The sequence below is a fragment of the Crocodylus siamensis genome, chromosome 9 (genome assembly GCF_052110815.1).
Source record: "Crocodylus siamensis isolate JL-2025a chromosome 9, ASM5211081v1, whole genome shotgun sequence".
In the NCBI taxonomy this organism is placed as follows: domain Eukaryota; kingdom Metazoa; phylum Chordata; order Crocodylia; family Crocodylidae; genus Crocodylus; species Crocodylus siamensis.
The window spans coordinates 67,896,215-67,911,188 of NC_143403.1; the positions used below are offsets into that span (position 1 = coordinate 67,896,215).

The 14,974-nt window shown below is 54.7% G+C and overlaps 1 protein-coding gene across 25 annotated transcripts in view; it reads left to right on the forward strand.

Moving 5' to 3' along the window:
* Positions 1 to 2,745: 2,745 nt before the first annotated feature.
* The window catches only part of NCOR2 (nuclear receptor corepressor 2), a 335,757-nt gene continuing 323,528 nt past the window's right edge, over positions 2,746 to 14,974 (forward strand). For 17 of the 25 annotated variants that reach the window (XM_090062093.1, XM_090062092.1, XM_090062105.1 and 14 more), the window contains exon 1: positions 2,746 to 4,091. The gene's annotated coding sequence lies outside the window, so the exon portion shown is untranslated. The remainder of the gene's footprint in view (positions 4,092 to 14,974) is intronic. The other 8 variants (XM_090062106.1, XM_090062116.1, XM_090062112.1 and 5 more) reach the window with 3 other exon arrangements.

A 14,974-nucleotide genomic window follows, 5' to 3' on the forward strand; every position in this document is an offset into this window, starting at 1 on the left:
GCTGCCTCAAGGCACCACGCTCAGGCAGAGCTCCCCTTGGGAACCGAGAGCGAGGCCTGCAAGATTTGGGCCATGGCCAGAATGAATATTAATCATCTGGAGAAATCCCCCGTGCAAACCCTAGCCAGGACAAGTCAGTCGTGTTCGCTGAGGGTTGCTGTGAAATCCCCCCATAATGGTTTTTATGCATGTTATTCCTGTTGGGCTGATGCTCAGATAAAGCCAATTACAGTACGTCTTCGGTGAAAAGCGGCAGCTAGTATTAAACTTAATTGCTCCCCCCTGGAGCTGTAAGTGGGAGGGTGGCTTCCAAGTGAGGGTGGCTTGTGTTTTGCATTTAATATCTCTCCCCGAAGGAAGCTGGGTGCACCCGAGTGAGCAAATGTCCCCGTTTCTTCTCATTTGCCTGGGTTCGGGGAAGTTGAATATTGCAATCGCTCCAGCGAGGAAATTCAAGGCAGGTCTCCAGCATGAAGTCAGACGATGAAATCCTCTCCTCTGCTGACATGATATTTCAGAAGTGTGCTGTATTACCATTTTATCTGATGAAACAGCTATCGACTTCAGCTCAGGAGCAGAGTGCTATGGAGAAATCAGTGCAAGCCACCTACAGCTTCGCACTTCTGCATAGACGTCAGTTAGTGGCTACAACTGCATTTGTACAGCTAGATTTAATGTAGATATTTTATGGCGGCCCCTGGAGACCCCAAACTGTAGCAAGGCCCTTTTCTATCGAGTACCAGGGCTGTTAGCTTGGGACGGGCAGTACAGAGGTAATAAATGCTCTTCCTGCCCCCTCCCTCTTCCTCGTCCCCACCAAAAAATGTATTTCAGAAGCATGCCATACAATTAACTGATTTTAAAGGCCAGAAGCGATCATGGGAGTATATGCACCGACCAGCACAGATGGTAGGATTTCACCTGCTAGTTTTTGCATCCAGCCCAGTAACGTCACGGGGCAACCTGAAGGTTGTTGGGAGTGGGGAGCAGCACAGGCAGAAAACAGCGGTCCTGAGAGATGAAGCGCTGCATGTCCGTGTGCTGGCTGGGTCTCTTAACCCTGCGCTGCTAGTCCTTCAAAAGTTTGGGTTTTTGACAAGCTTCCTTTTTTTTTTTTTTTTTTTTGCAAAGGCGTCTTTTCGTGGTAGGCTTGTTGCAGCTATTTATATCAGCCCAGCATTAGTAAATATTTTGATTATGGCATGCATTTTTGTGACAGCATGGGCCAAATGGTTGTCATTATGGAGGGAAATAATCTCTTGGGAGGGAAGATTTGCAGATTTCCAGCGAAATGTAGGTCTACTGAGGGTAACTTTTATGATAATGTTCCCAGAGAGCCCAAGAGCTAAAATGCCGACTTGTCATAAATCATTGTGCAATGAGAGGAGATGGAATTTAATTCCTTTGGTCAAAAAAACCCCAACCCCGCCCTGGGAGATACCAGAGGTGCAAAATGACTACAGCACTGGAGGGAAGAGTGACAGGAGATGCATCCTACAATGCCATGCTGATAAATGGAGACCTTTCCCTTCAAGGATAATCACCTCTTTGAGAAAAGGGTCTGATCTGCAGTTTTGCTTCACAGAATATTAATTCTGCCAGGCCAGCGCATAGGTATTAGACCTCAGGAAGCACCCAAGGTGTGCTGGGGCTGTCCAATTTAATGCACTGTGAGAGGGGTTGTGGCTTGAGATGAGGGGAAGGCCTTTGCACACACATGTGCGTGGCCAGATCTGAGCTGGTGTGACTGAGAACAGCGGGTCCTGACCTGTGGTGCTTGTGGACATGTCATTGCAGCCGTGACACTTGCACCTGGATTTCACTATCGGAGAAAGGCAAGCAGCTTGCAGGATGCTTCCAGCGAAGCACCCACCTGAATGAGAGGAAAGACCCCGTTGAGTTGTGAGGTCTGCGATGAGCCGGTTTTCTAGCCTGTGTTGCAGTTGCAGCTTCAGCCCTGTCCCAAGATTATGCAAACTCTTGAACAGCAGAGCTTCCCCATTGTGGCACTTTCCTATCTAACTCTCCCTTGAATGGAGCGTGGGTCTAAATCTCAGCCCAATCCTATGACTAGCTGCTCCTTTCCATGCTGCTTCTGACTTAGGGGTGGACTCTGCAGAGGCCCTTTCAGTCAAAACCTTGTCTAATCCTTAAAAGAGAAGTCAGATGACTGGAGGAGACTGAACCCAAGGGGTGGAAAGTAATGATACAACTTGTATCCAGCGGTAGCCTGGGTGAGCAGGGCCAGGAACGCTGCAAGCAGGTTGCAGCTCATCTTACCGGCACCGGCATGTTCATTCCTGCAGCCAGAGAGAGGCAGAGCTAAAAGAGAGAAACACATTCCCCCTCCCTTTCCTGCGCCTTTGCCGAAATCAAATTGCTGCTGCTGAATATGCATCGTGTCGACACCTTGGCCCCTCGAAGGGCAGCGTCTGCTGCACTCCCAAGGGAGTGACACCACTTTATACCAATGAGAGAGCCTGACTCAGGATCTCTGCCCAGGCAGCGTCAACGAAGAGGTGAGCCTGGCTCCTGCCATGAAATCCAGGTGGACTGTAGCATTGGGGGATCACAAACAAGGAAGAGCATAGGGTAGAGACATAAAAAAAAAAAAAAGACAGAAGTTGGAGATTAATGCCTGTGTTACAGGGACTCAGGACTAGCAGTAGAGACGATATCTTTTATCAGGCCAACAAGATTTTTGCAAATAAAATTCTTTAATTGCTAGCTTAAACTGTGTTACCAGGAGAAACTCCAGCCCCTTGGGTCCCAGTGCCTTGCACAGAACACTTTAAGTTGTGTTAAATTGTGTTTCTTTAATTACAAACTTTAATTGGTTATAGGGAGACACTCCAGCCCCTCCTATTCTGTGCAAGGACCTAGGACCTTGCAGCTTCCTTTGCTTTTATCTGGGGTTTTGGGTGCCCAAGGATTTCCTCCTCCGGTGTTTGCATCCTGTGACAATACCTTTGAATTTACCGGGGGTCTCTCAATGTTCATGCCAAATTCTGCAACTCGGTTAGTTAAACAGAGGGGTGACCGGCTCTCTCGATTTATTTTGGCCCACCGTGATTTTAGGCGTCTCGGCTCCCCGTGCAGACGTGCGGAAGGGTTGTAAACTGATCCGGCGCCAGCTGACGGGGGCGTGCGTGGAAGAACTCGAAAGCAACACAAACACCATTGCCGCAAACGCCCCTTCCGAGGCGCCCCCCTTGCCTGGCAGAAGCTGCGGCGCGTGCTTCGGCATAAAGGTTTTGCGTCTTCAGAAAGGAAACGACCAAAGAGGAAAAGCAAAACCCTGCCAGCCCGCTCTGAGAACCTCCTTGCAGATCAGCAGCAGAGTTTGAGGTGGGCATCTCGCAACCGCTCCCTCTTGGCTGCGAGGAACCTGGGTGTCCAGGACAGCTGCGGGGCGTGTTGGGGAGCTGGCGGGGTTGCCCCTGGGCCTGGCAGGACGGGCACAAGCGTAGGCCCCATCCCCTTCAAACACCCGGACGTGGGAGCTAGGCCCGGAGGCGCGCTCTGCCCGGGCCAGGAGAGCCCTGGAGGTGGCGGACGCCGCTCCGAAGTCCGGAGCGCGGCTTCGAGCCAGGCCGGCCGTCTGCAAAGCGCGGGGAGCCCTGCGACAGCACCAGGCCCCGCTTCCCAAGCACGCTGCGCCGGCCTGCGCGCCCACTGGCTTTCTGGGACGTGCTGCTCATGCCGTCGTGCACCCGGGGCCGCAGCGTGCGACGGGCGTGCACCCCGGGCCGCAGCGTGCACGGGCGCCGCCGGCGATGCGGCGGGCAGCGCCTGCAGAGGCCCCTTTAAGAGCCGGCCGCGCCGGGCGCTCGCAGGAGCCGCTGCTGGGAAGCGGCGGGATCGCGGCGATCAATCTCCGCGCTCCTCCTCCTCCCCCCGCCCCCGGCCCGGCCCGGCCCGGCGCGGCGCGGCCGCGAGCGCAGCGGAGCGGAGCTGGGCGGCGGAGGAGGAGCGCGCTTGCCCCTGGCCGGGGGGAGGCGGCCCCGGCTGCGGATTACAAACACGGGCCGCTGCCCCCGCGCGCGGAGCGGGGCGCTGCCCGCGGGAGGCGATGGGGAAGGCGAGACCAGGTGAAAGCGGGGGGCAGGCTGGGCTTCACCCCCCGCCCTTCTGGGGGGGCCGCGGGCGCGTGAAGTTGCTGCAAGGGGGGAAAGGCTGGCTGCGGCGCGGCTGAGCGCGGCCGTGTCGCTGTGCGTGTGCGGGGCGGCGGGGGCGATCCTCGCGCCCCGCGGCCGCGGCTCCCCGAAGCCCCCGCGTCACGGGCGGGCAGACACCCCGTCTGCCCGCCTCGTCTAGACGGGGCTTCGCCGCCCGCGCCGGCTCGGGCGGGGTTGTGCTGATCCGGAGGCCGGGGGTCGCCCCGTCCCTCCCGGCCGCCCTCCGCTTCAGGGCCGTGTTTTGCCCGCTCCCCCCCGTGCGTCGCCGCGAGCGGGGGAGGCTGAGCGGGGCGGGGGAGGCCCGGGGAACGTGTCTTAGCCTTGGCTGGTCCACCGCGCCGGGGAGGGCCACACCGGAGGTTTTGCAACGCGTGTCCACGCAGCATCCTAGAGGCACCGGGTGAGAAGGCAGCGTTTGGCGGCGAGGATGGAGCCAGAGAGGGGGGAAGCGCACCCGCCCTTCCTGGGGGGCTCGGGCGCCTGGCACGGCCCTCCTGGCCGCGGTGGGCAGGGGTGCCCGTGATGGAGCCGCCGGCACGCCGCCCTCGCCGTCGTGGTTGCGAGTTGCTCCGAACGAAGAAACTTTCTTCTTCCGAGGGACCCCGACGCTTCCTCTCCCGGGTCACAAAGTTGCTTTTGTAAATCGTTTCCTCTGCAGTCCCCCCTTGGGAGCCGGGGTCACTCCGGTGCCTCCCCTCCCCTTCCACCCACATCCCTCTCTTCCAAATGGCTGCATGTGACAGGCTTTCTGGGAACAGCAGTTCCTGGATCCGAGCGAGGACTGGATTTGATTTATTTATTTATTTGTTTATTTTTACAGCTATCGACATGACTTTGAGACCGGCAGGGGAGGGGCAGGAAGCACCGCTTCTTTGGGCATGCTTGCCGGTGCCTCCTGGGTGTCTAGCTCTGCTGTATTCCCACCGTTGCATGCATTTTCCACCCCCCCCCCCGTGTCTCGTTGTGTCCGTTTGAGAGCTCCTGGCTCGAGATCCCATCGGCTCAGAGCCGTGTAGGCAGTGGAGGCCTAATAAAGTTTCTCAGCGATGGCTTCAAATGCGAGGCGTGTGGCAGAGAGCAGCAGGCAGCCCCCGCCAGGCCGGTCCCCCGTGCGCGGAGATAAGAGCCACGAGCGCGTTTCCCCTAAATGCTGAGCCGAGGGGCGGATGTGTCAATATTTATGTTGGGTAAACAGGGCAGGGCGGGTGGTGTCTGCAGGCAACAAGTGTCCCTTGCTCTCTCCAGCTGCAGGCTCGGGAGTGTGATTGCTTTTTTTTTTTTCTTTCTTAAATCAGTTCTCACTGTTTATCAGCATCCTCGTCCTTTCCCCGACCGCGCTCTTCCTCGCCCTCCGAGGCCGGTGAAGCCGTCTGCTTTGCCACGTGGGCGCCGGCCAGGTGGACAGCAGCCGTGAAAGCGGATGGCCTCGGTGCCACCTTCTTCCGCCTGGGCCTGCGTGCTACGGGTGGACCCACCAAATCCATCCCCGCCTCTGCGGTGCCGGTACCCAGGGCACGCGGCCGTAAGGTTGCAACTGGTTCGGTCCGTGCCGAAGGCTGGAGCTGGTCTCTGAACTTTGTGCGAGGGTCAGGTAAAAAAATTCGGATGAGAGGAGCAAGCTGATGCTTTAGGTGATTCGTGTCTTGCTGCTGTTTCCTCGAACCGCATTTTTTCTGTGGAGGTGCAGTTATCGTCTGAACTTTTCCATGACCTCTGCTTCAGCAAATCCGAGCTAGCGTGTCAAAGCCCGGCACGCCAAACGTTTCAAGTTTTGCGGTCTGCTTCTGATTATCCGTAACCTCGATCGTTCAGTAGCCTTGATAAATCTTGGGGAGGTGCAGCTGCAACTCCAGGGCATGCCAGGGCTGGAGGAAGGTTACCGTTTACGTTTAGCTTACGATTTGGATGTGTGGGTGGGAATACGTCTGGCCGCCACTCCGGCTTCTGTAATGCACTTTGAAGAGGAGAGCGCCTCATTGTCTTTATCAGTACTAATTCCCGAGCAAGAGTCTGGGAGGTGAACGTGCGAATCCAGCCGGCCCGTTCCAAAACTCCCGATGACCTCGGCGAACCTGGGTTTTACTGAGGTTTGTCCTGCAGATTGTATTGCTCAGTAATTTGGGGTCGGCTGCTTGAGCTGTACCGAGCCTGCTGCACAGTTCAAGCCTGCCTTGCACGGGGGTTGCTGTAGGTAGTTATATTTGCCAGGCATTTTTTTTTTTTTTATTTATTTTTTTTTAGATCGTAGAGAGCAGTGCAGAACGTGACCGCATTAGATTGGAAACTTTTTGTGCGGTGATGACAACTGATTTGTTTGGATTACTGCGAGTAAGTAAATTCAAAGCAGGGTGCATGGTTTCAGGGAGGGGGTAGGGAAAAGAAGAAACCAGGGAGCCAGGGCAGATGATGAGGTGTGGAGGGGGAGGAAAAGCGCTGTGGGTCCTCGATCTGATCTGCTGGCTCACCCCGGTTGCATCTGTCCCTTGACTGCGTGTCCCTGCGTCGTACCGTGCCATAAAACCGCTCCGGGCTCGCTGGATTGTTTCTGTGGCATGCATCACAATGGGTAGAAGAGAAGGGCCGCCTACACCCAGCCGTTCCTGTTCGGCGCGGTGGGAGGATACTCTTGGCTTCGTGCCCGAGAGTGCCAGGGAGGTGATTGGTGGCTGGTGTGAAACGAGTTCACAGTTTCAGCCCAGATCCTGTTGTGAAAAACACCGCGCAGCCGTCAGCTGGCAACATCTTTCGGTTGCTGGTGGCTGGGGTTGAGTCTGAACTCGGGGAGGGCTTGGCCAGTCGGTTGCAGGGTCACCCTTTGGACCTGTCATTCCAAGGACCCATTTCTCTCCACGCTTGTGCCCAAGGCACGCAGGCCAGGGCGCTGCCCGGGTCCAAAAAGCCGCTCCTCTGACGGCGAGTGTCCTGCTCTGGAGTTGTGCCTGCAAACCTCCAGGGTGACGTCCCGGAGAGGAAAGTTCACGACTTTGGTCTTGCAAGATCACGGTGCAATTCCTAGTGAGATTGCAGTGACCTGTGGGTGGACTGGCAGCATCCTTTGCACACAGGCAGTCCCGCCGAGGAGGGCACGCCTGGGTTTTGTGTTGGGTGTGTAAATAATTTGTCTCCTCCAGGACTGCATAACACTTCCTTTTTGACCACCTACTGTTAATTAGGGCTGACAAGGCAACACCGCGGAGCTGAAGGAGCATTTGCTTCTCAGCCGGTTGTATGAAAAGGTTGATTAAAGCAAAGAGCACTTGGCCCTTATCTCTGGGCTTACCTGTGGAGGGTACTTTGCAAGCTAATGCCTAACCTTTACAATGTGCTGGAGGGGCGGGGTGAAGAGGGAGGTGATGAGATCCCTATATTTTTTAGGTGGCCCGGGGGGCTAAGTAGGTAAATTCTCAGCAAGGATTAGTGGCTTCGGATGCCTGATCCCAGAGGCTTAAAAGCAGCCTGAATTCCAGAGGACCTGTCCTCAGCATGGGGTGGACCTAGCCCAGTGCTGTCACTTCAACCAAATTATTGCATTCAGAAAAACCAGAGGCTACATGAAATGCATTATTTCCAAGTAAAGGCCAAGGCAGGACTTTCTTAGTAGCTTGTGGTTTCCCTGGGGAGTGTTACGTCTCTTCAGTGTAAGAGATCGTTGCTGCGTCTGGTGCAGTGCTAACTCTCTTCTGGGATGTGCATGCGTCTGCCAAGATCTCAGAGGCATGTGCTGTGGGATCGGCACAGCAGGAATTGAGGCTAGAGATCCAGGGCAGCGTATCCTGAGACAGATTATGAATAATGTTCTCATGTAACGGTGCTTGTAGGAACGGTAGACCTGTGTTTGTTCTTACCTGGGAGGTTTAACCTTGGAGGAACGGTATCCGGATGCTTCAGTGGCTCTAACAGAACTGGAAGCAATGTCCAAAAATGCCCCATCGCCTGCGTGTTGAGCTGCTGATGCTTTCCGAGTCGCTCGGATTTGAGCAATCCCATCACCGAGTCTGAACCAGAGGTGATGAAGAAAGTCCCTTTCTGCGTGCCCAAATATATGAAGCGCTCAGTGGCGGCAGCAGATTATGGTGTATGGTAATGCTCAAAGGACTCTCTGGAGGTGCCGGTGATAAGGTCTCTGTCCTGTGGCTCCAAATCGGATAGACCAGGAATATGATGTAAATGGGTTAATGAAGGTGAGTGAAAAGGAGAGCAGGGCATGTGAAGGATGAAAGGGGCCTGCCAGAAAAGGGTGGGTGTTTGCAGGAAAGGCTGTATTTCGTGGAAGAGGTGATGTGAGCAGAAGGGGACCTGGAGAGGGGCTGCATCTGCTCCAGCAGTTGCAAGGGACAGTGCCTGGGTCTTGGGGCTGGGCACAACTCTGCTCCTGCTGGAACCCGTGAGTCTGGCACGTGGATCTGGGCACGGGGAGGCACGATGGGGGTGCTGTCACCTGTAAAGATGCAGGGGGCAGCTGCAGCTGCCATGGTGCTAGAGTGCCAGGGTGCAGCGAGGGCTGGGGTTTGAGGGAGGAGGGAGGGGAGAGTCTGTGCCGCAGCCCATGCCAGTTATGTGCCTGGGGGGATACTGAAGATGATGCTAATATTCAGCTCTCCAGAGTCCTTTCCAGCTCAGAACGCTGAACAAACATTAACTAATGTAAAGGGAAGCGGCTTTGTCTAGTTACAGAGGAGGGCTGTGAACTGCAAATTAACTTTATGGGCCGTGAAACTGAAGGTTATTTTAAAAAATAATAACTTAAATGAGAACGCTGAAGTTTCCAAGAGTCGCTGAGTCCATCAGTTGTTGTTTAATGCCTTCCATTCCCGTCCCCCGCACCCCTCCTCCCCGGCCTGTGTTTTCTTGGCTCTGGAACAAATTACAGGCAATATCAGCTTACGCTTGGATTTGAATTTGTATTGCTCTTTAGTCAGCCAAAAGATTTTTTTTTTTCTCCTCTTATCACAGAGCCCATAGTGTTTATTTAAGAAGAGCTGGCTTTTTGCGGGGAGGAGAGGAGGGCTTGCTAACAGAAAGAGACTCTGTGCAACACCTAGAAAAGACGCGGTCTTAACGCTGGTCCCATTGAAGTCCCATAGAGCGAATGCAACTGTGGGACTTTTGAGAAATGCGGGCCGCATCCCAGGAAGGCTTCCCGGCACTAAAAGCTTGTAGGCAGCAAACAGTCTGTGCCTGACTCACTGACAAACATTAAAATTGTATGACAACCGTGCAGCGTTCAGTCATGGTCTGCGGGAGGTAGGCACGGAGGGGAAAAGCTGAGCCCGGCGATGACATGGAAAGGAGGAGGTTGTTCTGGACGGCAGGAGGGGCGTCTCGCGCCCATGGCGGCGAACGGGCAGGTGTTGAGAGTAGAGGGGAGCCAAGGTGCGTGCTGCAGTCTGGCAGATCCAAGGAGAGGGGCTTTTTGTGCCAAGAGTGGGAGACGGCGTCTGTGCTCCGGGGGTGGGCAGGTGGTGCGGCGGTGCTTCTTGTGAGGCGCAAAGCAGCGACTCAGGTTTTTAGCCGGCGCGAATAGCAAAGCCGAGCACGTGAGCCTTTTTTTGGAAGCGATTATGGTAGCAGGTGTGGAGATGCTAAGCGGGGAGGAGGAGAAGAGCTCGGGCTCGAGGGTGAAGGATGCCAGGATGGTGGGCTGCAGGGGAGACTGAGTCACGGAGGGCGATGATGCTGTGCGAGAGGCCTTGAAGGCAGAAGCGTAAAGGCATTGATTTGACATGCTGAAGAGTGGGTACGCCGGGGCAGAAAGGAGTAGTGGTGTAGCCCCTTCCAAGGAAGGGCCCGAGGGCAGAGGTGGACCCATGGCTTGGAGCGCTGGGGAGCTGAGAGCTAGGGCTCCTAAGGACCTTAGCGGTCCATTTTCAGCCCCATCCTGGGTCCTGGGGCTGATACCGTTTTGACGGAGGAGTGGGAGACGAGGGAGGGGTCTGGCTGGGTGGGGAGGGATATTCTGCGGGGCTCTGGGTCTGCACCTCGCAGGATCTCCGAGGAGGATGCAAGGCGAATGAAACCAAGAGGTGGAGGAAAGCGCTGGCGATGGCTGTGACGGCCACTTTCTCAGCCAGCGGGGCTGGACGCTGCTAGGAGGAGACATCCTGGCGGGCCGGCAAGCTTCCTTGCGCGGGAAGCGCTCCAAGGGGGGAGTGCCAGCTCCCGGGGAGGCCGAGGATACTGCTGGTATTGTCTGCGATGGCCACGGGCCCATCTGCAGTGCTGCGTGGGTACACACGTCAAGGGAGGGCGAGCAGGCAGGATTTCCTTTCTGTGGTGCTGGCTTTCGAGTTAATAACTAACCCAGCGGCCTTGGTTTATCCTCTCATTGTGAGAGAATTATTTACATAATAGCATTTTGTGTGGCCTTTCTTTAGAGCCGTTTCCCTGGCGGAGCAGTACACCACCTCTTTAGTCGGCATTTGCAGTGGCCTCCTAACGCTGACTTTGGGCTCAGGTTTCCATGGGGTGTTGGGGTGTCGGGCGGTTTGGGAGGCTGCGGTCTGTACGTGTCCCTAGTGCTGAGCACGTGAGCTATGCATGCTCGGAGCATAGTGGCCTGGACAGGAGCCGGAGCAGCCCTTGAGTGTCATGCATGCCTGTCTTACGATTTGGGATCTATAATCCCCGAGTATCCTATTCTAGAGAGGTTTCCACGCTCTGCTTATTATTGCAACGCCTGAACCTTTCCCAGGAGTGCATCAAGCTACACTGCAAACTTCTGCTGTGCTGCTTTCTCTGTAACTCTCTTTCCTAGAGAAAGGAAGAAGTGTGTGCCCAGTGGAGTGGCTTTTTTTCAGTAGGATTGTGCTTTTTGTGTGCTGGCTGCTGCATTTATGTTGGATGAAGAGAGGTCAAGGAATCTGCCTTGCCCCTGGGGCAGACACAGAGGTGAGGCATTTGAGCCCACTTGTTCCCAGAAGAGTATATATCAGGGGTGGGCAGAATACAGCCTGTGGGCCAGATCTGATTTTGTCTGAGAGTTGAAATTCAGGTAAGAATGGGCAGGGGGGAAACTCCACTCTGTGGGGTTTACGGGACTGGGTCTGTGCCTCCACGTGCTGGTCCCAGCGCGAGATTCAGGAGCACCGCGTGGAGGCACGGAGCTGGCCCAGCTCGATGGTGCAGGACTTCCTGCAGTTCTGGTACCCTGGTGCAGCGGTCTCCAAACTTTTTTGATCGTGCACCCCTATCAGTAAAAAATTTTTGAGTACGCCTCCCCCAATATATGTATATTTATATAAATATAAATAGAAGTTCTAATATTTTCTTCCCGCACCACAATGGGTCTTCATGCATGCACCCTGCTTTGGAGACCACTGCCCTAGCGCGCCACTGGGCCGGGCCATGCCGGCTCCCTGCCATGCTGCACGGGTCCTGGCCACGCTGCCGGGGACTGCGAGCTGCCAGGAGGGGATGGGCCGGGCTGGGCCGGGCCGGCTCTGTGCAGAGCTGCATGGGCCTTGGCCACGCGGCGGGGAGTCGCATGCTGCTGGGACAGGATGGGCTGGCTCCGTGCAAGTCCTGGCCTTGCAGCTGGGAACCACGTGGTGCGCCATGGAGCTGGCCTGTTCTGTCCCATCCCCTCCTGGCAGCATACGGTTCCCTGCTCCGTGGCTGGGACCCACATGGTGTGGCGCAGGGAGGCCAGGCCAGGCCGGCTCCATCCTGTGCTGTGCAGGTCCTGGCCTTGCAGCCGGAACCGCCCTAGAATTGTAGAAAATTCAGGTTGGAACGGACCTCGGGAGGTCACATCTAGTCCAACCTCAGCTCAAAGCAGGACCAGCCCCAAATAGATCACCCTGGCCACGGCTTTGTCTAGCCAAGTCTTGCAAACCTCCAAGGATGGCGATCCCACCACCTCTCTACATAATCCGTTCCAGTACTTTACTGCCCTCTTGGCGAGGAAAACTTCCTACTATCGAACCTCAACTTCCCTTGTTGCAGCTTGAGCCCATTGCTCCTTGTCCTGTCATCTGCCCCCACTGAGAACAGCCCAGCTCCATCCTCTTTGCCACCACCCTTCAGTCAGTTGAAGGCTGATGTTAAATCCTTGCCAGTCTTCTCTTCTCCAGACTAAATAAGCCCAGTTCCCTCAGCCTCTCCTCAGAAGTCATGTCCCTTAGCCCTGCCGCCCAACCATTTTCATTGCTCTCTGCTGAACTCTCTCCAGTTGTCCGCATCCTTTCTGTCGTGGGGGGCCCAAAACTGGTGAAGCCAATACTGCAGTTCACAGCACTGGTGCAGCCACAGTACTGTGGATGTGGCCTGCCCAGCGCTGAATAGAGGGGAAGATTCAGTTCTTTTCATGTGTTGGCAACGCTCCTACCAATGCGGGCCAGGATGCCGTTAGCCTTCTTGGCAACAAGGGCACACTGCTGGCTCATATTCAGCTTATTGTCCACTGTCACCCCCAGGGCCTTTTCTGCAGAGCTGCTGCCCAGCCGGCCAGCCCCCAGCCTGCACCGGTGCATGGGATTGTTCCCTCCTCAGTGCAGGACTTTGCGTTGTGCCGGGCTGGCCCTGTGCCGCCCCATGTGGTTTCTGGACTTGCAGCTGGGAACTGCGTGCTGCAGCCAGGACAGGATGCAGGGGGCTGGCTCCCAACTTCCCATCATACCCACACCCTTTCACAGCCCCCACACGCACACAGTCTCACCCCCTACCATAATCCACACACCCACACACACTCTCCCACCCCTTACCATATACACACACTTCCACCCCCACAGCCATGCCCACATCCTCCGTGTCTATCAGGCTGGGCTGTTGGGAACAGTAGAAGCCCTTTGCTTTTTAGCCCTATAAAACTGTAACTGGGGGGGGTCCCATCATGGGAGTAGGTTTGTTGCTTGCTCGGTCTTGCTCTTTAGCTTGCTCACCGTATCTGGCTGCTTTTAATCTTCCAGAATATTTCCCTCCTAGCGGCCCCTCCCAGTGCCTTGCCGCTGCAGGTTAGCACATGGTTTATGGGTCACAGCATCTGGCTGGTACGTTAGTGGTTGCGTCACAGCTCCAGCTAAGGCTTTACTCATGGACTTGTGCGAGCTTGTGCCTCCCTCTTCCTTTCTTTTGACATGAGGTTGTAAATGTCTGGTTTTATGGAGCCCAACTCCTGCCCTCCGGGGAGGCATTGATCTGTAGGCACCGGGCACGTGGCTAGTGGTCTGTTTTGGTGTGGCAGCACGGTCTCAGGAAGTTGCCATAGGTGACTGGTTACTTTGGGACAGCGCTCCTAAATGACACCCTGCCAGGAGAGGGCATTTCTGTCTCTGGCATGAGACTACTTCTAGCTTTGAGGGGTTTTGAATTGTGTAGGACTGCAGGTCTGGAAGACACTTCTGTATTTCAGGCCGTCAAGACATTGCTCCAAGACATTGCTGATCGCTTTGGCTCACTCCCGTCCTTTAGCTCTGGCACCTTTTGTAGTGTTTTTAATAGGGTGTTTTGCTCGTACCTGAGCAGGAGGGGGCCTAAATGGGTGTTCGCATTGTCCAAAAGCATCAATTAGTAGTTTGCAGGTGCAGGGGGCTGGACTCTGATGCCAGTTCTGCAATCTTGTCTTTGGCATAAACTGCTCAAGCTCCACCTTTTGGAGCTGGTTAGGTTGGAGTTGTTTTATTTTTTGTTTCTTTGTTTTTTGCCTTCTACCACTACCCTCATAAAGAAGCAGGACCCATATAGACTCTTGGCTTTATTTCTAGGTCACCAGTCTGCTCCCCCCCAGCCTTGAGGTCTGCAAACTTGTTTTGACTCAGCAGTACATGAGCTGCATCCTCACAGCCGGCTTGTTGAGTTCCCAATTCCCTGCAACCTCCTTGATGCTTTTTTTTTTTTTTTTTTAAATGTTTTAAATCCCTAAACACAGCAATGAAGATGGTAACAGCAGCTTTGGGAAGCAGCAAAGTCGCTGCTGCAGAAATAGGTATACTGGCATTTGGGAAAAGTTACACCTTATCCTGAAAAAAGGTGGACTTGCCCATATATATAATAATGAGCAATAAAAAGATAATATATATTTTGATTCTTCTTCTTTTTTTTTTCTCCAGTTTTGGTTAGGTTTAGTTTTAAAAAAACCTCCTGTTTGGTGGTGGATGAATTGGCTGCAGCTCCTGTCGCGTTCCCAGTAGGGTGGTGACTGTTGGCTTTTTCAGGCCCTGGGTACACAGCTGCATGCCTGTCTGGCTTTGCTCTGCCAAAGCTGTTGGGTTTCTGGCCGTCTTTTTTTTTTTTTTTTGGGTGTGGGGGGGCCTTTCTGTATTGCTAAGGATTCAGCACCAGGCCCGCTCTGGAGATCGACTTGATTTGTGCCTTGAGATCCAAGTCGGTGATTTGGCAAAAGGCAGCAGGGTTGCTTTGCAACTGAGCTTAGCAACTGGAGGGGAAGGGAGGACTCCGGCAGCTGGGTCTCAGGGCAAGCGGGCTTTGCTGGCACGCTCTGTGTCTGCAGCTTCTGCCGCTTGCTCGCACCAAGCAACTAAAGCTTTGATTTTTATTGTGCTGTGAGTCAGTGGAAGCTTTTATGCTGGGGCTACGGGGCTTTTGGCACTGCATCCATTAAACCTCCCTCCCGTGCCTTACCAAAAGAAGTGTGGCTTTTATTTTTTTTGAGCCAGTCATCCTAGTGGTGGTGTTTGATTGGAAATCTCAAGGAGTTAGTTTTTCTTTCATTAGCCCTCCTCTTTTATTCCCCCCCCCCTTTCTGGGGAAGTGCCTGAAGTTGGTCCTTTTCCTGAAGTTCTCAAAATGCTTTGTTTGGAGACCCCTATAAGCAAACGCTATGGTTGTGGTCCAAAATG